This window comes from Aquarana catesbeiana, linkage group LG13 (genome assembly GCF_042186555.1).
Source record: "Aquarana catesbeiana isolate 2022-GZ linkage group LG13, ASM4218655v1, whole genome shotgun sequence".
Lineage (NCBI taxonomy): Eukaryota > Metazoa > Chordata > Amphibia > Anura > Ranidae > Aquarana > Aquarana catesbeiana.
Window position 1 is genome coordinate 132571863 of NC_133336.1, and position 24049 is coordinate 132595911.

Sequence of the window (24049 nt, forward strand, 5' to 3'; positions counted from 1 at the left end):
CCACCTATTGCTATGCGTTGCCAATGAAAAGCAAATCGGATCTGATGGGAACCTAATCTCTCTGTTCACTATCATGCTCCACCCACCCTACTACAAAATTCTTCATCCATGTGCCTGTCTGTGTGACAGGGGGGGGGGGGGGAATCACTGCTGTTATAATGTCTCTATTCTACAAAAATGTGATGGCTGACCTATGTTTCCTGAAACAACATGGCTGCCACACACAGCTACACACAAACCTATTCATGTGTGATCTGTACCCATGACTGTTACATACAGAAAGACACCAATGCTCAGAGTGGACATTTTGTGCGGGTAGGTTGCCATGTAGGCAACAGGTTCCTGCTTAAGGCTAGTGGTTGCTGGGTTGGCAGTGGCTGCTGGCTTCCTAGCAACCAATTACTCATCCCCAGCCCCATTAATTTGCCAGCCAGGATATTCCCTGGCCAAACACTGGATGTAAACAAAGGGGCTGGGGATGCTGACTGATGTCACTACCCAAATATGGCAATGCCTATGTTTGGAAAATGACAAGTCAAACGGCAGGCTGAGCTGATGGTAAATTAGTCTCAGTTCCCCATCGTGCTTTACTCTCCCAATTTCACACCCACCTATTGCTATGCGTTGCCAATGAAAAGCAAATCGGATCTGATGGGAACCTAATCTCTCTGTTCACTATCATGCTCCACCCACCCTACTACAAAATTCTTCATCCATGTGCCTGTCTGTGTGACAGGTGCAATAGTCAGGATGGGAGATGAGTAATGCTGAACTGCACTGAGGATGTGGTGTACAGTATGGACACTCCAGCCTCATTGCTGCCACCTCCTATGACAGATTGTTCCTGTTCCCAACAGGTACATGAAAAAGCTGCAAACACTGACGATTTCGGTGGGAGGGAATACTAAAGAGTGTTTATGACACTATGAATTCCCCCCTCTGTGTCTGAACTGATCAATCTAATGATGGCTAATAACGGACACCCTGCCTTCCTGAAGGTGATTTCTGCAGTGTTTCTTCACTGTTATGTAGCACCCTGGGGTTTAGTCAGGGAGCTCCTCACCAAATTCCTTGTCAGGAGTAGATAGGTAATTAATGGATCTCTCCCTAAATTTGGCCTTGTACTTTTCTCTTCTGCTACTAGGTGGTCGGGCACTTGGTGGCATTAGATGTGAGAAGGACACCGAAGGATCAGTGGGTGCTGAGGGAGGAGTCTAGTGATAGCACCGAGTAGGTGCACACCGTAGGAGCCCTCAGTCTCCAATCCCCTCTAATGGATCGTTACTACGCTCCTTTCCACCTGTCCCACCAACACCCTGTGATGGCTTTACTAGAGCAGGCTAGAATCCCTGCCCCTCGAAGCATACCGGATCTCGGCGTCCCATTGTGGACATCACGGTGGAGGACGGGGAGGCTGCCGTTGTATTGGCAGCACTGGGTGTGCACCCCCGTCGCTGCAGGATCATCACCTCACCGTCTTCCCTCCCCTTGCCAGGAGATGTGAGACGTTGCGGCGGGAGGACAGGGAAAGGAGAAGGCGAATTGGCATCCGAGGAGGACGAGGAATACGGGGGTGATACACCTCCCTCTCCTAGTTACCCGCTGGTCCGGAGCAGAGAACGTAGGACACCCAGCGGGACGCGGAGACAAGTAAGAAGGAGGAGGCACTCGGGCGCTCGGAGACCGGCAATCGACCACCTGGAGGAAGTTGGAGGTAGTTGCCTAGCCCCGAGAGACAAGCCGAGGTTCACGAGGGCTTTCGAAGGGAGCCGAACGGAGCAAACTACACGAGAGTACCCACCGAGGAGACTGCGGGACTGGGACGTGCCCCCCCCTCCCCCGGTAAGTAAAAACTCAGAAGCTTTAATGTGTAAATGCAAAACTGTTTCTATGATCTGAAGTGGAAGTGAAAGGCGAGGAGAGGACACCCGATATATGTGGGACAGACAGCTTCTATATATAAAATGAATGAATGATTACTGCAATATCTGAAGCAAGCCCTACACAAACTTATGTCAAGCTACAACTGGTGTCAACCTTTACATACATTAAGTGATTTGGGAGATTTGGCCATATAGGTATTGGATGAGAGAAACTGCACCTATTTGAGGCACTCTGCTACCTGCTATCTTGAATTTACTGAACTATTCTGTGATTGTTTTGCCCCTTTTTTTTTTTCTTTGAGGGGTCCCCCTTTTTTAAGGGGTAAGTGGAAAGATGAGGGGTAAGTCTGTAAGAGGAGGTGTAGTGGTAGCCAAATCCCCGCGCCCTAGTCTAAGCCCTACTTCCGGTCCTATGAATAAGTATGTGACCCAAGGAGGAGACGGGGAAGGGGGAAGGCCAATAACAGAAAAACAACAAAGTACAAAAGGGCACCAAACAGAGTCCAAGAAAAAGAAAGAGAAAAAGGGCCAGAATAAAAAATTGCTAGATAGTAGTACACTCTCAGAATTTAGAATAGAACAGGACCCTGAATTAGACTCACGTGTGAGAACAGAGGAGGAAAAACAGAAGACGGCTCAATTGCCAACAAAAATAGATATGGAAATAATGTTTGCGGCCCTAGAAAATTCTCTAAAAACAGAAATGGCAGTAAGAGTAGAGGAAGTGGGAAAAAAGGGATACCCACACAAGCATGATAAAAGAGCTAAAAGGAGAAATTAAAATATTGAAAAAAGAACAGGAACAGGCGTACAGACTAGAAGATCAAGAGAATAGGGACCGAAGGAAAAATTTAAGAATACGAGGACTCCCTGAATCTACCCAGACAGAAAATTTAACAGAAATAATTAGGAAGGTTTTTAACCCAATTCTTGGAAAAGAAGCAACTAATTTAATAAAGAGTCCATAGAATAAGAAGACTGCAAGGGCTCCCGGGGGAAAGTCCAAGAGTCATAATTGTCAGATTTGAAAGCTGGGAGGAAAAAAAATTTTGGAGAAATACAGTATGAAGGGAAAGCCACCAATGGAATATGAGATAAGAAAAGGAGATCATAAAAGGTGAAACAAATTTTTCAGGACCTTTCACAAGAAACCTTGAGAAGGAGAAGGACATTAAAACCCTTATTGAAAATCTTTTTTTTTCCAAATATTTGATTTTAACCACAAAAAGGCAATTCTAGGTACTCACTGGAGCTATAAATACACAGTAACATAACAAGTACATTGAAAGAGTAAAACAATAATCCACATAATAATCAAATCATACATAACACCTTCTATGTTTATCCTATAAAAATATAGTGCCGTTTTTATAGCGACCTGGGAAGAGAAAAAAATAAAAAAAAAACAACCCTCAGCAGCTATGCCCAGAATCACCTTATCCATTTTCCGTTTACTAAATTACATGAGGGGAAAAAAAAAGGGGGGGGAGGCGGCCCTAATGAGCAATGGATAACTAGTTATTACACACACAAAAAATCCAGCGCGCTTTTCAGCTGCGCTGGGATAAAACCCCTCTCTATTGATTTATATTGCCCTACTTTTTAATTGCTTTACAGGTGTCCACCATTTAGCACTGGTGTCATTTTGTTTTTATTGGATAACTAGTTATTGGCTATCTAATTATATTGTCTATCCCGGCAGTCATGAGTTCAGCAAAGTCAAACCTTCTTCAGAGAGGATAAATGTATTCCACTGTCTCCCTAACTCAGAATATTTGTCTTGTTTGTTTTGTGCTGAAAGTATAAGATCTTCCATCTTATTAATCTCTTCCACCTTATGGAGCCAGCATCCAATAGTAGGCGGTAACATATTTTTCCACCTAAGGGGGATACATGCTTTTGCAACGTTTACTAAGTGTCTTAGGATAGATTTCTCATATTTTTTAGCTGGGATAGTTGTAACATGCAATAGAAAAAAAGCCTCTGGTATCTTATAGTCAGAAAATTTTTGGATAATGTTCCGTACTTCCCTCCAATATGGTATTATCTTTGGACATGACCAAAAAATGTGTAGCATCGTACCCCCCTCCTCCTGGCATCTCCAGCAGCGATCTGGCATTTCAGGATAAAATGTATGTAATTTTTGTGGAGTATGATACCACCGTTTCAATATTTTATAATTAGTCTCCTGGATCCTGGTACAAATGGATGACTCCAATTATATTTTGTCTTTGACTGGTTGTGAACTTACACTCATCTCTTCTTCCCACCTCTCTATCCAAGATAGATATGGTTGTCAATCAGTAGACCATACATCTTCGAGAGTCTTTGCGTCAGGGTCCCCTCCTCCGAGCAACACTTTTCAAATGCAGATAATTGTCGCCTGAACCTCTCCGGGAACATTAGTGAGTGGAGAAAATGATGGAGCTGCAAAGCATTCCGGAACGGTAGACCAAAGGGCTCCATCAGTGCAGCTATGGACGGCCATCCGTCTGGTAGTAAAAAGTGCGATGCTTGAAAGCAATTAGTCTGTCATAGGGTAGAAAAGTGATAGTCTCTCAAACCTGGAGGGAATCTTGGATTCCCAAGTATGGGCAACAGTGGGCAATCTGGTGACGAGAGTGAAGTTTTGGCAATCACCTGTGAACAGGTACATACTGTAGGGCCTATCAGAGGGTGTACTTTTAGATAGGATGGAAGATTATCATAACACCATGGTGCCCCTTTCAGTAGGACATTGGTTTGCGCCTGTTCAATCCGAATCCATAGTTTGCTTATTGAATGGCGGTTCCAGTCTATAAGTGGCCCCATGTGCACAGCCTGATAGTATTTAAATACGTCTGGTAGTGCAATACCTCCACTGTGTTTAGGTAAGGTTAGTTGGGATCTGGACGTGCGTGATCTTATGCGCCCATATAAATGGATAAGGAATGAACCTGTTTGAAGTACTGAGCTGGTATCTTAATCGGTAAGGTTTGAAATAGATATAAATACTTTGGTAAGATACTCATCTTTAGAAGGTTGCATCTCCCAAACCATGAATGCAATCCCCGGTTCCAGGTCTCCAAAGCAATACGTGTTCTGGTCAGAAGAGGAGGAAAGTTAAGTTCGAAGACCCGAGATAAATCAGAGGGGATATACGTTCCCAAATATTTCAAAGCTGTATCTGTCCATTTAAACTTAAAATTTGCCTGTAAGTTTTTAAGCAGCACAGTAGAAACACCTACTACCATAGCCTCCGATTTATTAAAATTAATCCGTGAGTTAGACAGTCGACCATATGTCTCAAATTCGTGTATAAGGTTCGGGAGCGACACTGAGGGGTTTGTGAGAGAAAAGAGCAGGTCGTCCACGTAAGCTGAAACCTTATGTTGCTGTTCTCCTATCCTGACTCCAGTAAAATCTGGGTTCAAGCGGATCGCACAGAGGAAAGGTTCCAGGGATAAAGCATAGAGCAAAGGAGACAGTGGACACCCCTGTCTTGTCCCGTTCATGATAGGGAAAGGGTCTGATAAAATTCCGTTAACTTTAACCTGGGCTGTCGTATATAAATAGATCTTACGGATCCACTGCAGCATATGTTCCCCTAGACCTATATAACGTAGGACCGCAAACATAAAGTTCCAGTTAATGCGATTGAATGCCCTTTGGGCATCTGTACCTATTATAAAGCATGGAGTATGCGTCCCCTGTGTGATATGAATACGATTTAACACTTTGATTGTGTTGTCGCGGCCTACTCTGGTTGGAATAAATCCCACTTGGTCAAGGTGTATCAACAGTTGAATGGCAATAATCTTCGTAAATAATTTCAAATCGCAGTTCAACAGTGAAATAGGTCTGTAACTTCCACAGCAAGAGGGAACCTTTCCTTCTTTAGGAATTACTGTTACATGTGCTTTTAAGGTGTCTCTAGGAAAAGATGTTTCAGAGCGTGCTTTATTGAACAGTTCCACCATGTGAGGACCTAAAAGTGGAAAAAATTCCTTATTATACTGTAATGAGAACCCGTCAGGGCCCGGTGTTTTGCCCAATTTGGAAACACTAAGTGCTTTCTGAAGTTCATCTAAGGTTACTGGTGTCTCCAAATCTTCTCGAACCTCTAAGGTTAACTGAGGGAGTTGGGAAAAAGCAATATAGTCTTCCATCTGTATCTGAGAGGGGGACTACTCTGAAAGGTTATATAGTGAGGCATAAAAGTCTCTAAACCCCTGTGTAATTTGCTTAGGGAACACCAATTTTTCACCTTTAACTGTAATGATTTGGGGAATATATGAAGCAGATTTTTGTTCTCTAACCGAGCGTGCTAGCGTTCTCCCACATTTATCTCCTGATTCATAGCCAATTCTGCGGCCTCGCTGTATATCGGCCTTGACTTGGTATCTTAGCAGGTCTGTTACCTGCTTGCGGATAGAGAAAAGATTTTGTTCGAGCGCTGGGTTTGGTGCATGTTTATATTGAGCCTCTATTTTATGAATGTCATGTAGAAGGGATGTAAGCTTTTCCATCTGCTGGCGTTTAGGTCATGCTCCGTGTTTCATAAGAACCCCTCTTATGACTGCCTTTTGGACCTCCCATAGGATCCCTATGTCACAGTCAGGTTGTTTATTGATTTGAAAATACTGATCCAGCTCACGTTGTACGTCTTTCACTATCTCAGGGGTCTGGAGGATGCTTTCATTCAGTCTCCAGAATCTAGTCCTGGAGGTTGAATGCTCAGAGAGTCGATATATTAACTCAGTCGGTGCATGGTCTGACCATATGATCGTACCAATTGCTGTACTATGAACAGCCTGTAACTGTGTATGTGGAATTAAGAAATAATCTATACGCGAATACAGTTTGTGGGGAGAAGAGTAAAACGTGTAATCTCGTGTAATCTCTCTCACCTGCATGTTGTAAGCGCCAAACGTCAATTAGTTGAGCTTTGTAGAAAGCTTGTGACACTCGCTTTCGAACACCAGAAGTGACAGAGGACAAGCCAGTAGAAGTGTCCATGTTGGGAAGCAATGGAACATTAAAATCGCCTCCCAAGATCAACTGACCTTCGGAGAATTTCAGAAGACAGTTCATTGTACGGCCAAGAAAAACATCTTGGTGATCGTTTGGCGCCTATATGGAAGCAAGGGTCATTTTTTACTTATCCTATCTGGCCTTTAATAAACATGAAACGCCCCATCGGGTCTGCTAGGGTATCCTGACACGACCATGGAAGTCGGTTAGACAATATTATCGACACACCTTTGGATTTAGCTAGGTTATTAGTGGAATGGTAAATAGCTGGATAATATTTATTCTTCAGGATGAGAATTTTATCGTCTCTGAAGTGCGTTTCTTGAATAAACGCCACATCTACGCGTGAGCGTTTCAGGTCATTTAATAGTATATGTCTCTTTTCAGAGGTATTTAACCCCTTGGCGTTGAGCGAGAGTATCTTCATAGTATCCATCTCAGTATAGGGCACAGGTATTGGGATAGGGAAAGAGGGGGAGGAAAACAAAAAAACAAAAAAAAACAAAAAAAAAAAGGAAAAGACCCCGCGGTCCAAGAGCCTTTGGGGGTCTATTTATTATGGCCACTAGGGGTGGGCACCTTTCAGTGAAGAAACTCCTACTTAATATATTTATCAGTGTAATATCAGTGAATATTCCAAGTGTTTATTTAAATTACGTCTTGTGTCCCTTCTCCCTCCTTCCTCCCTCATCCTCCCTCTTCCCCCATCTTCCCTCCAGCTATCTTGTACATTACCAAAAAGGAAGAAAAAAAATCACTCCTCCCCCCCTCCTCCCACCTCCCTCCGGTGTATCTGGTAGTGATTATCTCTGTGTATCGTGTTCTCATTTATCCAAACATTCTAATCGTGTTTCTCTTTACCCCATTCCATCTGTTGTGACAAATCCTCCCTCCTCCCCCTAAATCCCTCCCCTCAGTAAACCATTTGCTTAAATCAAAAGGACTATTATATTACTTAAAATAACGTTCAAGTAACCTAATCGATATGATCAGGCACTTTCACAGACCAGAATCCGTGCCCTAATCTCCAGAAAAGTTCCAGCGACAAAAAAAAAAACAAAAACCCATCTTTGTAAACCATATAAATTATAAGTCATATTTGTATAGAGGCCTTCTCTGGCCTTTAATACTCGGAGGTAAAGCATAATCTTCCGGAATCTTGCAGCTTCCCATTCAGTTCTTATATGCCTTTGCTCTTAAAGTCTATCAGTCTGTCCAATCTAGTCTGCCTTGTCTGTGGGGGCCTCCCCATGCAGTTTCAGTTTTACTTGGGTTCTGCTCCTTTTTGAACATTTGTCTGCGAGAGTATCTGCCGCCAATCTGGTACAGGGAAAGGTTCTATTCTATCTCCAAAAAAGTAAAAAGTCCCGGAAGGTCTGTCTGTGATCTAAGTGTGTAAGATGATGCATTTTTTGTATTGTAACCGAAAAAGGGAGTCTCCAGCGATATGTACAACCAGACTGTCTTATCTGCTCTAACACTGGACGAAGTAGTGCTCTACGTTGTAGAGTAGCTTTTGACAGATCAGGTAATATTTTGGCCCGTATGTCCTCTAACTCTATTATGCCTACCTATCACACTTTTCTAAGTATAGTCTCCTTCTGCGAGAAATATTGAAGGCGGCAGATCACATCTCGTGGACAGTTAGGGTCTGTAGATTAAGGGCGCAGCGCTCTATGGACCCTATCGATTTCCATGTTAACAGGAGCCGCATCACCCAGTAACGCATGGAAAATTCCCCTTACCTTATCGTTGAGGCTCCCTTGATCCACATTTTCTGAAAGGCCGCGGAGTCGCACATTATTTCTGCGACTCTGATCTTCCAAACTTTCCATTTGTAACTGAAGTACCTTTGCCATTTCTATTTGGGAGATTTTGTCTTTCTCCAGTGCGGTTACACGCTGTTCTAAAGCTTGGGTTGCACTTTCATCTGCTCCCAAGCGTTTCTGAAATTGTCTGTATCTCTCCATGTATAACCTGTAATTCCTTATGATGGGCATCCTCCACTCCGCAGATCAGAGCCTCTATATCTGCTCTCGTAGGGAGTGCTTGTATTAATAATTTTATATCCTCTTCCCTCTTATGAGATAATACCAGGTTCTCTTGCTGAAGCGAAGGCCGTCTCTCTAATGTCCCTAGTGTCGATATCTGTTGTGCCTCTGCGGTCGTAGTGTTCATTCCTATTTTAATAGCTTGGGGAGTCTGTGCTGATTGTATTGTCTGTATGGCCTTTAATTCAGTCACCTGACCATGTGTGTCTGTCATCTTAGTCCCGGAGCCACGTCTGTTTGCCCCTGTGAAGTAATGATCAATATCAACCTGTATTTCCCCTGCTTTGGCTGTTTTGGCTGCTCTACGTGAGGTTTTTGTTTCCCTCTGCTTTTGTGTTTGCATACCGCTGTAGTATAGATAGAGGAGATGGAGTCAATAAATCCAAATATTCAACCTGAAAGAAGTTTGTCATATAGCATACTGCCACATAAAAAAAAAAAAAAAAGAAAAAAAAGGAGAGCTCAGAGATAGCTCTTTATTTGATCTTTATAGTTTCTTGTGCACGTCTTAAAAACCCAAAGGCTGGCATTAAGTTTAATATTAAGCTTTCTCTTATTGGCAGAGAGTTTTTTCTTCTATTCCCTCCACGGATGTCCTGAAAAGTCAGCCGCTTTGAACAACTCCACCAGCCTGCGCTTTCAGAGGGGATATTAGGCTACAATAGTAGCGATAATAGACATTAGTTGATATGAGTAATAATAGGATACAATAGTAACGTTCTCTTAGGAAATGTCCCTTACAGTGAGCAGCAAAAGTATTTCCAGCGGGGAAGAGCCTGTATCCAACCCCTCAATACAGCATCAAATGACTAGTCCTCTCCCCGGCCATCCTAGAGAGCCGACTCCGTCAAGCCGCTCCACCTGCTTGCGGCTTTCAGAGGGAGTGTCAGGCTGCTTCAGTCAGGGTCCGCAGTGTGTCAAGTTCCGACTGAGCTCAGGGGATATACTCATGGATCCAGTAGCTGGTTCGTATCAATGGGTCCGGCCAGTACAATCAATGCAGTGAGTGGTAGGTAGATAGAAGGCACTTCCAGCAAAGCGGGACCCGAGTCCAGTTCCTCAATGCAGCGTCAACGACGGACAGGCTTCAGACAGGTAAACCCAGTCAGTGTTTAGCAGGGGTAACGCTAGATACTTGATAGCTTAGTATCATTCTCTGAAGTATTCCCCTCTCCATGCCATTGTTTTTTAGGCTGTTTTAGGTTGCTCAGGTGTATGGCATATCGAATTAGGTATGTCGAGGCAGCGGAAAAGCAGGAGATCCTGCAACGAGCGTCCTCACTCAGCCATATCCCCTTATTGAAAGTCTTACAGGAACAAGAAATTCAATATAACTGGGGTTTCCCTGCATGCTTGATTGTTAGGAGAAATGGATATATCATCAAACTGAGATTTATAGAAGAAACTACAGATTTTTGTAAAAAATTGGAAATCCCAATACCGGAATATATTAAGGAGTCAACTCCTAGACAAGAAAGAACGACGCAGGATGAGGTACAATGGCAGCCAAGGAAACAGATTACTAGAGTAACCACAATAAAATGACATAATATCTAAAACTTTATAAAAACAAAGAGATTTGGACTGGGGGAGAGGGAGGGAAGGGGAGAGAGGGGGGAAGTGGGGAGAGGGGTAGATAGAAGAGAAGAAGAGGAAAAGACAAACATGGAAAGGATGGAGACCCGGCCACAAGGTGTGCCCCGAGGTCACCCCTTCAATTATAGGACAGGTTGACCTAGAGTGCCAAGCAGATTTCCACCTCGGGATAGAGCAGTAGGGCAAGAGATCCCCCATAAAGATAGGATACCTGCTCAAGACCATGAGGTCAAAACACCAAGGGAGTAGGGGATGGGAAGAGGATGGGGAGGTGGGGAGGAGGAGGGGGGGGGTAGACAGGGGTGGGTGGGGAGGGGGGTGGGAGGGAATTGGTTTGTTTATTCTGGAAGACTTTTGGGCCTTTTAGCCCTAACAAGGCATGAATTACCCCCCGTGTCTCCCCGTATATGGGTTCCCCCCCCTGCAGTCCCTTTCTGGACTTGGTGGGGGAGGGGACACCACAGGAAAGACGCGTGGGGGCCAGAGAGTAATGGAAGACATGAATAGTATAACAATTTTGACATATAATATCCGTGGGCTAAATTCTCCAGAGAAGAGACACATGGTATTACGAGAATTAGAAAGGAATGCTGTCAGAATCATATTCCTACAAGAGACACATATCACCCAGGATTCAAATATTAAATTATATTCAAGGAATATTCCAGTATGGTTTTACGGAGACTCTCCAATCAGAAGGGCAAAAGGAGTCTCAATTGGCTTTGGGAAAAATGTTTGTTTTGTAGTAGAAAAGAGAAAAGTCGACCCAGAGGTACGTTTCCTCTTTCTCGCAGGCACTATACAGGGTATGAAGTATACGCTTGCAAATGTATACTGCCCCTATACAAATCCCAAAAAATACTTGGTGGGAATATTAAAAGATCTGATCTTGATTTGTTGTAGCCGTATTAGTGCAATTGTGACAGAGAAAATTGAGTACTGTCCGTGATACTTTTTTTATTTGCACTAACATACAATTTTTCAGGACAAGCTTTCGGGGTATGTCCCCTTCTTCAAGGTCCAAGATCTGATGGAATTTAAACAAGGTAAACTAATACTGGCTGGAGACTTCAACTTCTCCATGGATCATAAATTAGATAGTATGTCAGCTGCATTGGACAGAGAAACAAAGCAATTAGGACGGTTAAAAAAAAATATACGAACATCAATTAGTAGATGTCTGGAGAATCCAACATCCGAGTACAAAAGACTACACATTTTACTCGTCTGTCCACGGAACGTACTCTAGGTTCGGCTGTATCATGGTGGAGCATAGAATTTTGGAGGTAGTAACAGAAACAACAATAGGAATAACAACAGTGTCAGACCATGCTCCAGTGATGATGAGGATGAAGCTTGATGATGAAGATGAAACTGAAAGGCCCATGGAGAATAAATGAAGATTTAATAGAAGATAGTGAAACTGAAAAAATTATAACAGAAGAAATTGATAAATACTTCCTGGAGAAAGAGACGCCAGAACAATCAAAAGCAACCATATGGGAGGCACATAAGATGGTGATAAGGGGAAAATTGATATCTATTGGGGCAGAAAAAAGATGAACTGGAACAATGGCATAAAAAGCAAGCTGAAGAGGAAATGCATCGAACTCTAATTATAAAAAGAGATCAACTAAAAAACCTGCTGGAACAATAAGTCAGGAGGGAGTTCAATAGTATCACAGGAGAGATATAAGTGGGGCAACAAGCCAGGGAAGCACCTTACAAAAATCTTAAGAAAAAAGGAGACCTCAAATTATATCAAGAAGATTAAAAATGAGAGATGAGAAATAGTAAATAGGACAATAGATATTGCATCGGCCTTTCAACAATATTATGGTGCACTGTATGCAATAATATGCAATAATGATCAAGAGACACAACAAGAGAAAGAAAAAGGAATACACAAGTGTACTTAAAAAAGGCTAAGTTGCCAAAAATTCAACCTGAACAACTGACAGAGTTGGAAAAAAAAATAACGCAAGATGAAATTAAAACGGCTTTGAAAGAAACCCCCTCAGGGAAAAGTCCAGGGCCAGATGGGTTTACAATCAAATACTATAAAAAATTCCAAGAACAATTGATCCCAAAGTTGTGCGACTATCTAAATAATAGACAAGAGTCACTATTAGCTTATATCACAATAATATCTAAAAAGGGAAAAGATAAAACCACCTGTTCTAGTTACAGGCCTATAGCCTTATTAAATGCCGATACAAAAATCTATGCAAAAATTTTGGCATCAAGATTAAAAAAAACTAATACCACTGTGGATAGACCCTGACTAGACAGGATTCGTTCTGAGTAGAGATGGAAAGGATAATAGTATAAAAACATTGTTGATGTTACGAAAGGGGAAAAACAGTGGATCCCCAGCTCTACTCCTGTCAATTGATGCAGACAAAGCCTTTGACAGGGTAGACTGGGGATTCATGATGGATACGCTTCAACATCTGGGAATGGGATTAAAAATTATGAGCTGGATTAAAAAATGTATATAATAGGCCCACAGCAATAGTAAAAGTCAATGGTAAATTGTCGTCGGTGTTCGAGATGTTCAATGGAACACGACAGGGCTGCCCACTCTCGCCACTCTTATATGTGTTGTCAATGGAACCTTAATTGGCGACACTACGAAATAATCCGGATGTATGAGGGGCGAAAATTGTCCCTATTTTTTTGTTTATAGCGCAAAAAATAAAAACCGCAGAGGTGATCAAATACCACCAAAAGAAAGCTCTATTTGTGAACAAAAAAGGACATCAATTTTGTTTGGGAGCCAAATCGCACGACTGCGCAATTGTCAGTTAAAGTGACGCAGTGCTGAATTGAAAAGTACTCTGGTCTTTTGCCAACCAAATGCTTTGGGGCTGAAGTGGTTAATTGCACACACTGAAACAAATTTTTTTATACCAGGGAAAGAGACACTTTTTGGTCTTACAATAAGGAATCCACAAGTTAAAGATATCACTATAAATGGGAAGATTAAATCACTACAGGAATTAGAGGAAATAAATTGGAAGATTAGTGAGTGGGAATTTTTTCAACTTAAACATTTGGTAAACACACTACCTCAAGCCCCCCTACATAGGACAATGGGAAAATGAAATGGGTATAAAACTAGAAGACCAGAAAGTCGAGAGGATGATAGGAGCAGTATACAATTATGCAGGGGACATGAATACGATTGAAATTAATTATAAACTCTTGGCAAGATGATACCTGACCCCAGAAAGAACCCACAAATACCAACCAGATAAATCCCAACTGTGCTGGAGATTGCAAACAGAGGGCTGGTGGGGGTGTCCAAAAATTAAAGACTATTGGCAGGAAATCTTGGACCATATAGAGGAGATAACTGGAGAAAAGATAGTCAATAGTCTGCAGACATGTCTATTTCATGATTCCAAAACTCCAAAGAAGCAATATAGGAAAACATTAACTCCAATACTTTTGAATGCTGCAAAGGGTCTGATTCCAACAAAATAGTTAAGCATAGAAAAAAACAGACATAAGAGAGTGGTTTGAGCGAACAGAATACTATAGTAAAATGGAATGCCTATGTTATAGGGATAAAGGACACACAGGAAAATATAATAGAATATGGTGAAGATGGAAAAACGTTAAAATCTCTGAGAAATATCTGGAAAAGATGATGGAGGGCGAAAGGGCCTGAGTAGAACCGGAAATAAAGAGGGCCTAGAAAAAACAAACCAAATGGGCAGGGGGTGGGATGGGTATGGGGGAGGAGGGTTAAGTAATGGGACAGGGAAGAATAGAGGCATAATACAAATGGATAATAGAAATAAATAAATGATAGAAGTTTTTGATAACTACCACAATGATGTGAAAACAAAAAAGGGACAAAAATGAACGTAAAGTTGAAATAAGTCTCTCGACAGAGTTTGCTGAAGTGGAAAAAAAAAATGATGTGAGAAGGACATTTCAAGATCAAGTTATGGGTAAATGGGATATCTTAGCCAATGGGCAGGGGTTTTCTTGAATCCCTTAGCCTGCTGGGAGAACCTATATATTCGGGTGGAGTCAGGTGATCTATGTTCTGTGCCACCCGGACTGCCGTCTGGGTGGACGTGTGTCGTTTGCCCTGGGCTGCTAGGCCGGAAATTGGGCCTATCCTGGGGGCATCTGGCTGCCAGGCCTATCCAGAAGAGGGCAGCACAGGGTTAGGACTGCGGCTTGCAGTCCTACCAAAAGTGACGGTTCTGCCGGCGGGAGAACCTGTCATGGTCTGAGGTAGAAGGGATCCTCATTTGGAGATTGCTTTCAATAGGGAATGGTGCCGTTATTGTGACACCAGGAAGGGAGCCTTTTTTGCGGTTGGCTTTGATGTTTTCTGCCATGATTGAAGATTTAACATTGTGACCATATCAGCATTTGCTTGTTACCTTTGCAGTTGTTTGTAGCTATACTGGGAAGATTTCTCCCAATGCAGCATGTCAGAACTTTGATCAATTTAGCTTGGAATCACCAATTTCTGTGTATGGGATTTCCTTGTCAAAAGAAGTTTATTGAGTATACAATGTTATAAAGATACATAAAGATACATAAAGTAAGTTTACAAGGATCTATAAAGTAAGCTCATTGTTTTACAGTAGGGTTTATATAGGTAAATATCATGAAATTTCAAATATTAAACATTGGGTTCACGTAAACCTAAATTAAAGATATATATCATTTCCTTAGTTACTTTTGTAGGTATTTAAATGATTTATACCTACTATACATATTGTTTACAAGTAGAGTGTATATAGGTCAAATAAATTCTGATAATGAGCTTTAATCGTAAGGTGGAGAAAAGGAAAGAGAAAGAAGAAAAAGGGTTGAAAGGTAGAGGTATGGTCCACAAGGTTGTCCCGCTCGTCAGTTTATTATTCTTTTTAGTTCTCTTTGAAGCCTTAGAATGGGTGTCTCTGTAAGTCTTTTAATCTGTTACCATGGCAACAGGACAGAGTCATTGAAATTTAACAGGAACTGTTGTTTTATCCAAGGATGCCAAAGTTTTTCAAATTTTGGAATTTGATTTTGATCGATGGCTACCATCTTAGCATGGGACATTGTATTATTCATTCTGTGAATTGTTTCTGCTAGTACCAATGTAGGAGATTTCCATGCCTTGGCCACTGTTTGTTTTGCAGCCGTTATTAGTTGGATCATAAGTTTGAATTGAGAGAGTGTTAACCATTCCGGTTTTAGATTAAGTAAAGTTAAATATGGATCTGGTTGTATTATTTTTTAAAATATTTTAGATGCAATCACGAAGACTTCCTTCCAGAAGGTTTGGATTACTGGGCACGTCCACCATATGTGTAAATATGTGCCTATTTCTGGGCATCCTCGAAAACAAAGAGTTGAGGTATTAGGTGAATATTTTGCCACTCTAACGGGTACAAGGTACCAGCGAGTTAGGACTTTATAATTTGTCTCCAGTGCTAAGATGTTGGGTGAAGATGACTTAGATGTGAGCCATATATTAGACCAGTCCGTGTCTTCTAAAGTTCGTCCCAGGTCCTCCTCCCACCTCTGAACGTAAGAGGGTCTATTAAGATTTGCTACTCCATATAATTGATTATAAAGTGATGAAATTGTACCTTTAGCAAATGGATCTTTTGTACAGATTGATTCAAAAATGGATAGTTGGGATAATGGTGTATCCCCCTTTAGGAATGGTGTATAGAAATTTTTGATTTGGAGATATCTAAATATCTCAGAGTTTGGTAGATCATATTTTTCTCTAAGCGATGGGAATGAAAGGAATGATTTAGATGCTATGAAGTCATTTAGTGTCTGAATGCCTGATGTTGTCCAAGCTTTAAAAGAATTTGAGTAGATCAATGCCGGATAAAAGGCCAGATTTCCGATAAAAGAAAGGAGAGGATTGTGTGGAGATTGTAACTGATATTTGGTTTTTAGTTTATCCCAGAGAGATAAGAAGTGTTTAGTTATGGGATTATGAATTTTAAAGCGGTCTTTAGGATCAAGCCATAATAAATTTGATATTAATAGAGGGTCATTTTCTGAAGCCTCTATAAATACCCATAATGGGATTTCCTGTTTTGCATGGTATTTGGACAGACTGGCCAAATGTGCTGCTCTGTAGTAGTTAGTAAAATTAGGGTATCCCAGGCCTCCTTTATTTTTGGGAAGATGTAGTGTGTGTATAGGTATACGTGGTTTAGAAGAGCCCCATATAAACGAAGTTGCTCTTTTTTGTACTATTCTCAAAAAATAGGAAGGAATTGGAATAGGGAGGACTCTGAATAGATAAAGCAATTTGGGTAGAATAGTCATTTTGATTGCATTAATCTTCCCTATCCAGGATAAAGGAAGTTGCGACCATTGTTTTATTAGATTTGTGATCTGTCTTAATACAGGAGGATAATTGGTTGAGAATAAGTCAGAATGAGATGCTGTTAAATGAATTCCAAGATATGGGATTGATTTTTCTGCCCATGTGAATGGGAGTGCAGCCCTTGCCGGGATCAATTCCATGTTTGTGAGTGAAATATTAAGCACTAGGCATTTCTTAGGATTAATCATAAGGCCGGATAGGGCTGCAAATCCATCAAGAGCTGGTATTAAGTTAGGACCAGAGACCTGTGGTGATGATAGAAAAAGTAATATATCGTCTGCAAATATACATAATTTGTGTGTAATACCTCCTACTTCAATGCCAGTTATAGTTTGGTTTGTTCTGATGTATTGGGCCATGGGTTCGAGTATAAGGGCAAATAATAAGGGAGATAATGGGCAACCCTGTCGGGTACCTCTTTCGATATTAAAGGCTTCAGATTTGTATCCAGCATATTTTATATAGGCTTTGGGTTTATTATATAATGCTTTGATCCATGTTAAAAAGTGGGGTCCAAAACCCAATTTTTGTAATGAATATTGCATATATTGCCAGGATACTGTGTCAAATGCCCTCTTAATATCGAGAGATAGAAAACATAAAGGGATTTTCCGTTTTTTAGCAATATGTGCCAATAACACTGCCCTGCGTATATTATCGCCTGCCTGTCTATTTGGCATGAAGCCTACTTGATCTCTATGTATTAATTTTCCTATAATGCTATTGAGGCATTTTGCTATTATTTTTGCTAATAATTTAATATCGAGGTTTAACAGAGAGATAGGCCGATAATTCACACAGGAAGTATCATCAGAAAGGGGTTTTGGGATCATACAAACAATTGCCATTAGTGTTTCTTGCCGAAAAGAATGTCCATCTAGAAGTTTGTTAAAAGTTTCAGTGAGAATGGGAGAGAGTATTTCTGAGAATGTTTTATAGTATAAAGCCGAGTAGCCATCTGGGCCTGGTCTTTTGTTAAGTTTTAGGTCTTTTATGGCGTTAGCAACTTCATCTATAGTTATAGGCTCATCCAAACTGCTTTTTTGATTCTGAGATAACTCAGGTAAGGTTATTTTTGAGAAGAAGGATTCAGCTTCTGTAGGATTAAATTCATTGTTTGTCTTGTATAAAGTTGCGAGATGTGAGTGAAATTTATGGACTATTTTAACTGGATTATAAGTGTAAACATTTTTTGATAATTTCAAACGTATTGGTTTGAAAGATTTGTTAGTTGAATTTAATGCCCGAGCCAAATATGTACCTGGTTTGTTTGTATTCATGTAGAAATTGTGTTTGGAGCGTTTGAGGGATTTATCAACTGACTCAGTGAGAAATAGATCGTATTCCAATCTAGATTTTTCCAGATGAGATTTTGTACTCTGAGATGGATTATCTTGAAATGATATGTAGGCTGCATTAAAATTGAGTTCTAGTTTTTTTGCTAGATTTTTGCGTTCCCGTTTAAATAGTGCCATTTGTCTTTGTATTGTACCACGCAAGACAGGCTTATGAGCTTCCCACAGTGTTATTGGGGAGATGTCTGTTGTATTATTAATTGATATGTATTCCTTTAAAGCTTGTTCAATGGCCATCTGATGTAGTGGGTGTTTGAGCATTATGTCCTGTAAGTACCACGTTGGGTCATGCGCTTTTGGTATGGCTGAGGCTATAGTAGTGTATACTGCATTATGGTCTGACCACGGAATCGGAATTATATCTGATGCAATAATTTCTGGTATCATTCCTATTGTTAGAAAAATATGATCTATTCTGGTGAAGGTTTGATGAGGATGCGAGAAATAAGTGAATTTCTTTTTCATTGGGTTACTTTCTCTCCATGAATCTACTAGATTGTATTTGGAAAGAAGTTGAGAAAAAGGTAATCTAGAGAATATTTTGGATGGTGTAAAAGGTGATTTATCTAGAAATGGGAGGAGGACCTGGTTCGAATCCCCACACATTATCACTGTTCCTATTTTGTGTGTATTAATCACTTGTAATATATGTGAGAGGAATGGTGTAGGTTGTTTGTTAGGAGCGTAGTAGGAAATCACCGTGATTGCTGTATCCATTATATAACCCATGAGTATCAGGTATCTACCTTCTGGGTCTTTAATTTCTGATGATAAGGTGAATGGTGTGGATCGGTGAAATGCAATTAGAGTTCCCCTTTGCTTGGTACAGGCAGAAGCCGTGTAAATTTGTTGATAAAAAGGAGAAATATATTTTGGAGTAGAATCTTTGGTGAAGTGTGTTTCTTGGAGGCATACTATGTGAGCCTTCTTGTTATGGAAAGTACGGAAGGCTTTGGTCCTTTTTTGAGGGACATTTATTCCCTGAACATTCAGGGAAAGTATATTCAGTGGTGCCATGGCAATAGATCAAATAGTTTTGACTTACTTTTTGTTATGCAGAGCTGGCTGCGCAGATCAACCTGTGTGGACTGAAGAGATGAATAGATAGAAAAGAAACCAGTGAATTCTGGAGTAAAGAGTAAACAAAAAACATATGAAATTAGATGATACATTATATAAATTATTTTTTGCAAGTAATCACAATTTACCCGTGAAAAAGAATAAATATCTCTCTCAGGGGAATAAGTGCCTTCGTCACACTCCCACATAATATGGTTGGGAGAATGAGGAGGGCTAATGGGGGTACACGGATCTTCCGCTTACAGGAGAGAAGTGCTATGTCAAAAGACATCAAAATTATGTTTCATTAATTGGAGTGCAGAATATAGTTTTTGTTGAAATTATTTATTCCAGGGTGGTTGTATATGGTTAGTCTTGCCCTAGGCTAAATAATTCAGTTAGAAAGGTACTGTTAATAACTTTGGTATTGATGAAGATAGTTTGAATTATTTTGGGATTTTAACGCTTTTAGAGTAAACAATTACATATTTTATTCATATGTAACTGTTTAGATATGTTAACTCATAAAATTGAGGTTGTATTGCTTCAGATTAGAATAAACAAAAACATAATTCTAGGAACTAGTTAGGTAATAATATATTTGTTTTAAGAAAAGAAAGAAAAAGCTTCCATTACTTCTGGATTATTGAACATATTTGTCCTAAAAAGTAATAAATCTATTGTTATTACCTGATAATATATAACTGAACAAGAATTTCCTTATTTCACTTATATATTCTAAGGCTATATGAATCAGAAGTAATAAGAAATATAACTGGAATGTAACATGATCCCACACAATGTGTGACTATCAGAATGCAGTTACATTCAGTTATAAATATAGGTTTTTTATAGAGAACCATCTCTTAGTATAATAAATGAAGAGATATCAGGAATTAGGATGTCAGTCCATTGAATCTTCTTGGTCCATGGATGATGTGGCATAACGGCCTCTTTTGTGAGAATGATGATTCCCATTTTGTTCTGAAATTTTCTGGGTGCTGCCTGAAGGTGAAGATGACGCCATTCTTCTGCGTGTGGGAGTGTTGCTGCTTGTGGGTTCTGTCAGATTTAATTTTAAAAGGGTTTGTTGTAGTTCATCTGCTGATCTGCTTCTGTAAATTGTACCTTGGTAGTTAAATCTGACTGAAAAGGGGAAGCCCCATTGATACATAATGTTGTGGCGTTGCAGTTCCATTAGTTGGGGTTTCATGGATCGTCTTTTAGTAATAGTAAGTTGGGATAGATCAGCAAAAATTTGATAATTGTGTCCTTGAAAATTAAGTTCTTTTTTTTCTCTTGCAGCAATTAGTATTTGTTCTTTCGTTCTGTAATAATGAAATTTTGTGATTATATCATGTGGGGGTCCATCTTTCTTTTTGGCTGTAAGGGCTCTGTGTACTCTGTCCAGTTCTAAACGTTCAATAGGGATATCTGGCTTTAGTTCTTGTAATAGAGCAGTAATAGTAGATTGCAGGTCTGTCACAGTTTCGGGTATTCCCCTTATGCGCAAGTTTGAACGTCTGGCTCTATTTTCGTAATCTTCGAGCTTAGTTTGAAGTATTAAATTCTCTTTTTTTAATTGTTCCAATTCTGTTATATTTTCTTGGGTTGTAATTTCAATTTCATCCATTTTTATTTCTAAGGCTGCGGTGCGGTTTCCCAGCTCTCTTATTTCTTTGGTTAGGCTTTTTGTTATTTGGTCTGAGGTTTGTTTTAAAGCCTTATGAAGCATCTTTTCAAATTGTAATAATATTACTGGGGATACTGAGGAGGCTTGTGGAGAAGTTTGTGAGAGGATTTGTTCTGTATCTGACTCAAATGGAGAGTCTTGCTGTGACATTTTCTGTCTGTGAGAGCGCCCTGATGCTGTATTTTGTGAGGTGACTGGAGCTGCTTCAGCTGCAGTGAGTGCCTGTGAGCTCTTTGTGAGGTGATTTTTATTTCTGCCACGGTTTCCTCCCAGTACCATATTTCCTGCCCAAACTTTCACAGTTTGTTCCCTGGGGCAAAAAGGTTCAAATGGATACCTTTTGAGCCTGCAGGCTCCGCTTTGTCCTTCTCTTCTCTCCTCAGCAGTGTGGAGCTCTAACAATGCATGTCTGCTCTGCTAGGCTCCGCCTCCTGCCCCCCCCGTGTATGGGATTTCTAATGTGCTTTGTGGGACAGCTTTTTTTGGGCTGGTTTCAGACCTACATGATTGAGACAGACATTTGACTCTGCAGTGCCCTGGTGGGAACATGCAATGCCTCTTTTGAGGTTTTCCCAGAACTACTACATACTGAATGCAATTTATTTATTAACCCCTGGTGGCCGACGTTCGTTCTTTGAGCCAATTGGAGTGTGGTCCAGGTTTCCCTCTGCTGGTGGTCGGACATCAACTTCTATGTGGAAAAGGCCCTGGCTGGGTATTAGCCGCAGGCTCTCTTATAGCCTACCTCTGGTAAACGCATATCTATGTGGTGGTGGTGCACTGTCGTCAAGAGGTGTTTTGGTCAGCACGCACATATGTGCCCTTTTGGATTGAGTCTTCAATATTCATCCTAGTCACATTCAACTGTTCATTTTAGACACATCGAATTGTTTTGGACTTACTCAATAATATATTTTTTTTTTTATTAGCGCTGCTACATTGTTTCATTGTATTTGTTCTATGTGTATCTCATAGTTTTAGCAGCTGCTCTTATATTTCATTTTTCATTCTTCTAAGCACTTTAGTGCGATATTTTTTCCTTTTTTTTTCTCACTGAGGTAGAAGGGAAGCTTTCGCCGCCGCCGGGGACTACAGTGAGTAACTGAAGCAAGTACCGGAGCAGTATTCTCACCGAACGGGCACGGTGGAGAATCAGGAAACTTCAGGTGGTGATCAAGTCAGGGACCCAACCAGCGGAGGTGACGCTTGCAGAGCAGCCTTGTGTGTCAAGCCAGGGACCGAGCTGTTCAGCAGGGGTGAAGCTTGAAAGGTATCTGGAGTACCAAGCTAGGGACTCAGCAGGGAAGCGTGGGTGACGCTTGAGAGAGATACCGCCGCAAAAGCCTTGAGGAGCTCACGGGATTCAGAGTCAGTGAATCAGAGAGTCCAGTGAGAGACTAGGAGCTCAAGGGGCTGAAGAGCTACAAGTGGACATTGTAGTGAAGCTGAGAGAACTGTTGAACTTTGCGTTAGGAACTGATGAATACTGTTGCCATAGGAGACAGCAAACTTGAACGTGCAGAAGTGGCACCTTACTAGGGCCTTTCCCTTTACAGCTATCTTCCTATTCAAGTCTCAGAGTCTGCCTATTGAAATTGCAACTACTTAAGGGTGTCCTGGCCCTAACCCTCTTTCCCTTGCAAAATAAAAAAGGATTGTTAAAAGAAATAAAACCTCTTTTGCATCCAAGAAGTGTCTGGCACCGAATTACTTTTACCACCTTTGCACCCACTATACCTCACAACCCACTACATCTTGAAGGATGTCAGCGGTCTGTGGCCTCCAAGATTCTCATCAAACTGGAAGAGGTAAAAGACTTTGTTACCATATATGGTTTTATTTGGGTTCCCTGATCAACTCCAAGAATGAGCTCAGCCCCTCTGGCACACCTGGTTAAATAAGATTAAGCATTGCAACCACATTTAAGGACATAAGAGGAAAATACCATGATCCTGGCTGTGGATTGTCAAGTTGAATATATTAGCACGGTTTAACATGATTGGAAACTCACAGCACTGTTAAACCTTGCCGCAGAGAATCAATAGAAATGACAACCTTCAATAGTAGCAACTGTAAGTATAGAAAAGACAGTAAACTATATGCCCATAGCACAGTGCTGAGAGGGAGGGGAGAAGGTTTGTCAACTTCTCAGCTCCTTCTGGGCCATAAACACCATTGACATTGAGAGGTGAACAACACAAAAAAAAAGAAATGGGTTAAACAGGTACAGCAAGCACAGTTCCGTAACGTTACAGGTTCTGGGTTGAAGAATACTAGTGTCTTCTGCTAGCAAACGCTGGGGCCCTTTGTAAAGAGAGTAGGTTTAAACAAGCAAAATTGAGACAGTAATCATCTAGGATATTCTGTTAGGTAGTGGTTTGTAAGAACAAACTGGCTAAAGGTGGCAGCTCCAAACAAGCATCCTTTGACACTAGAAAAGGGAATATGTGTCTGCATACAGTGTCTGTACTGTGTTAAGAAGGATGTTTGGGTTTACACCCGCTCACCAATCCTCTGTACGATGATACAATGGAGATTTCCAATGCTGTTTCAGGCTCCTGGCAATGCTTTAAGGCACCGCATCACCTCCTGTCAGCCGATCGACGTGGCTGGTAGCTAAACTGGCAAGGTGACCAGACAGCGGCTGACTGGACACCTGGATGGGTATTGTGGTCCCTTAAGTGGTGTAGGTCATCTCTGCTGGGCGGCACTGGGTTGATGAACAGGGTCCCTGGGCTGGATGGTGGCGAACCCTGTGGTTGTCGCTGTTTCTGGGTCCCCTCAGCCATCCTCTCTCCTCAGTCTCCTGTCAGCACTCTCACGGTAGTCTCGGGAAAAGCGTGGCTCTCTGTTCTTCTCGCAGATGCTGCTAGACAGTGTGGCTCTCTCTTTTAGATGGAGTTCCACCACACAGTTCTGTCACCCCTCCTCCACTCTCTCTTCTGCTGACAGAAGCCTGTCTCTCTCTCTCTTGTTCCAGATCCCCTGGGCTGGCACAACTCCAGGGGCTTTTTGGCCTTGGGCTCTTC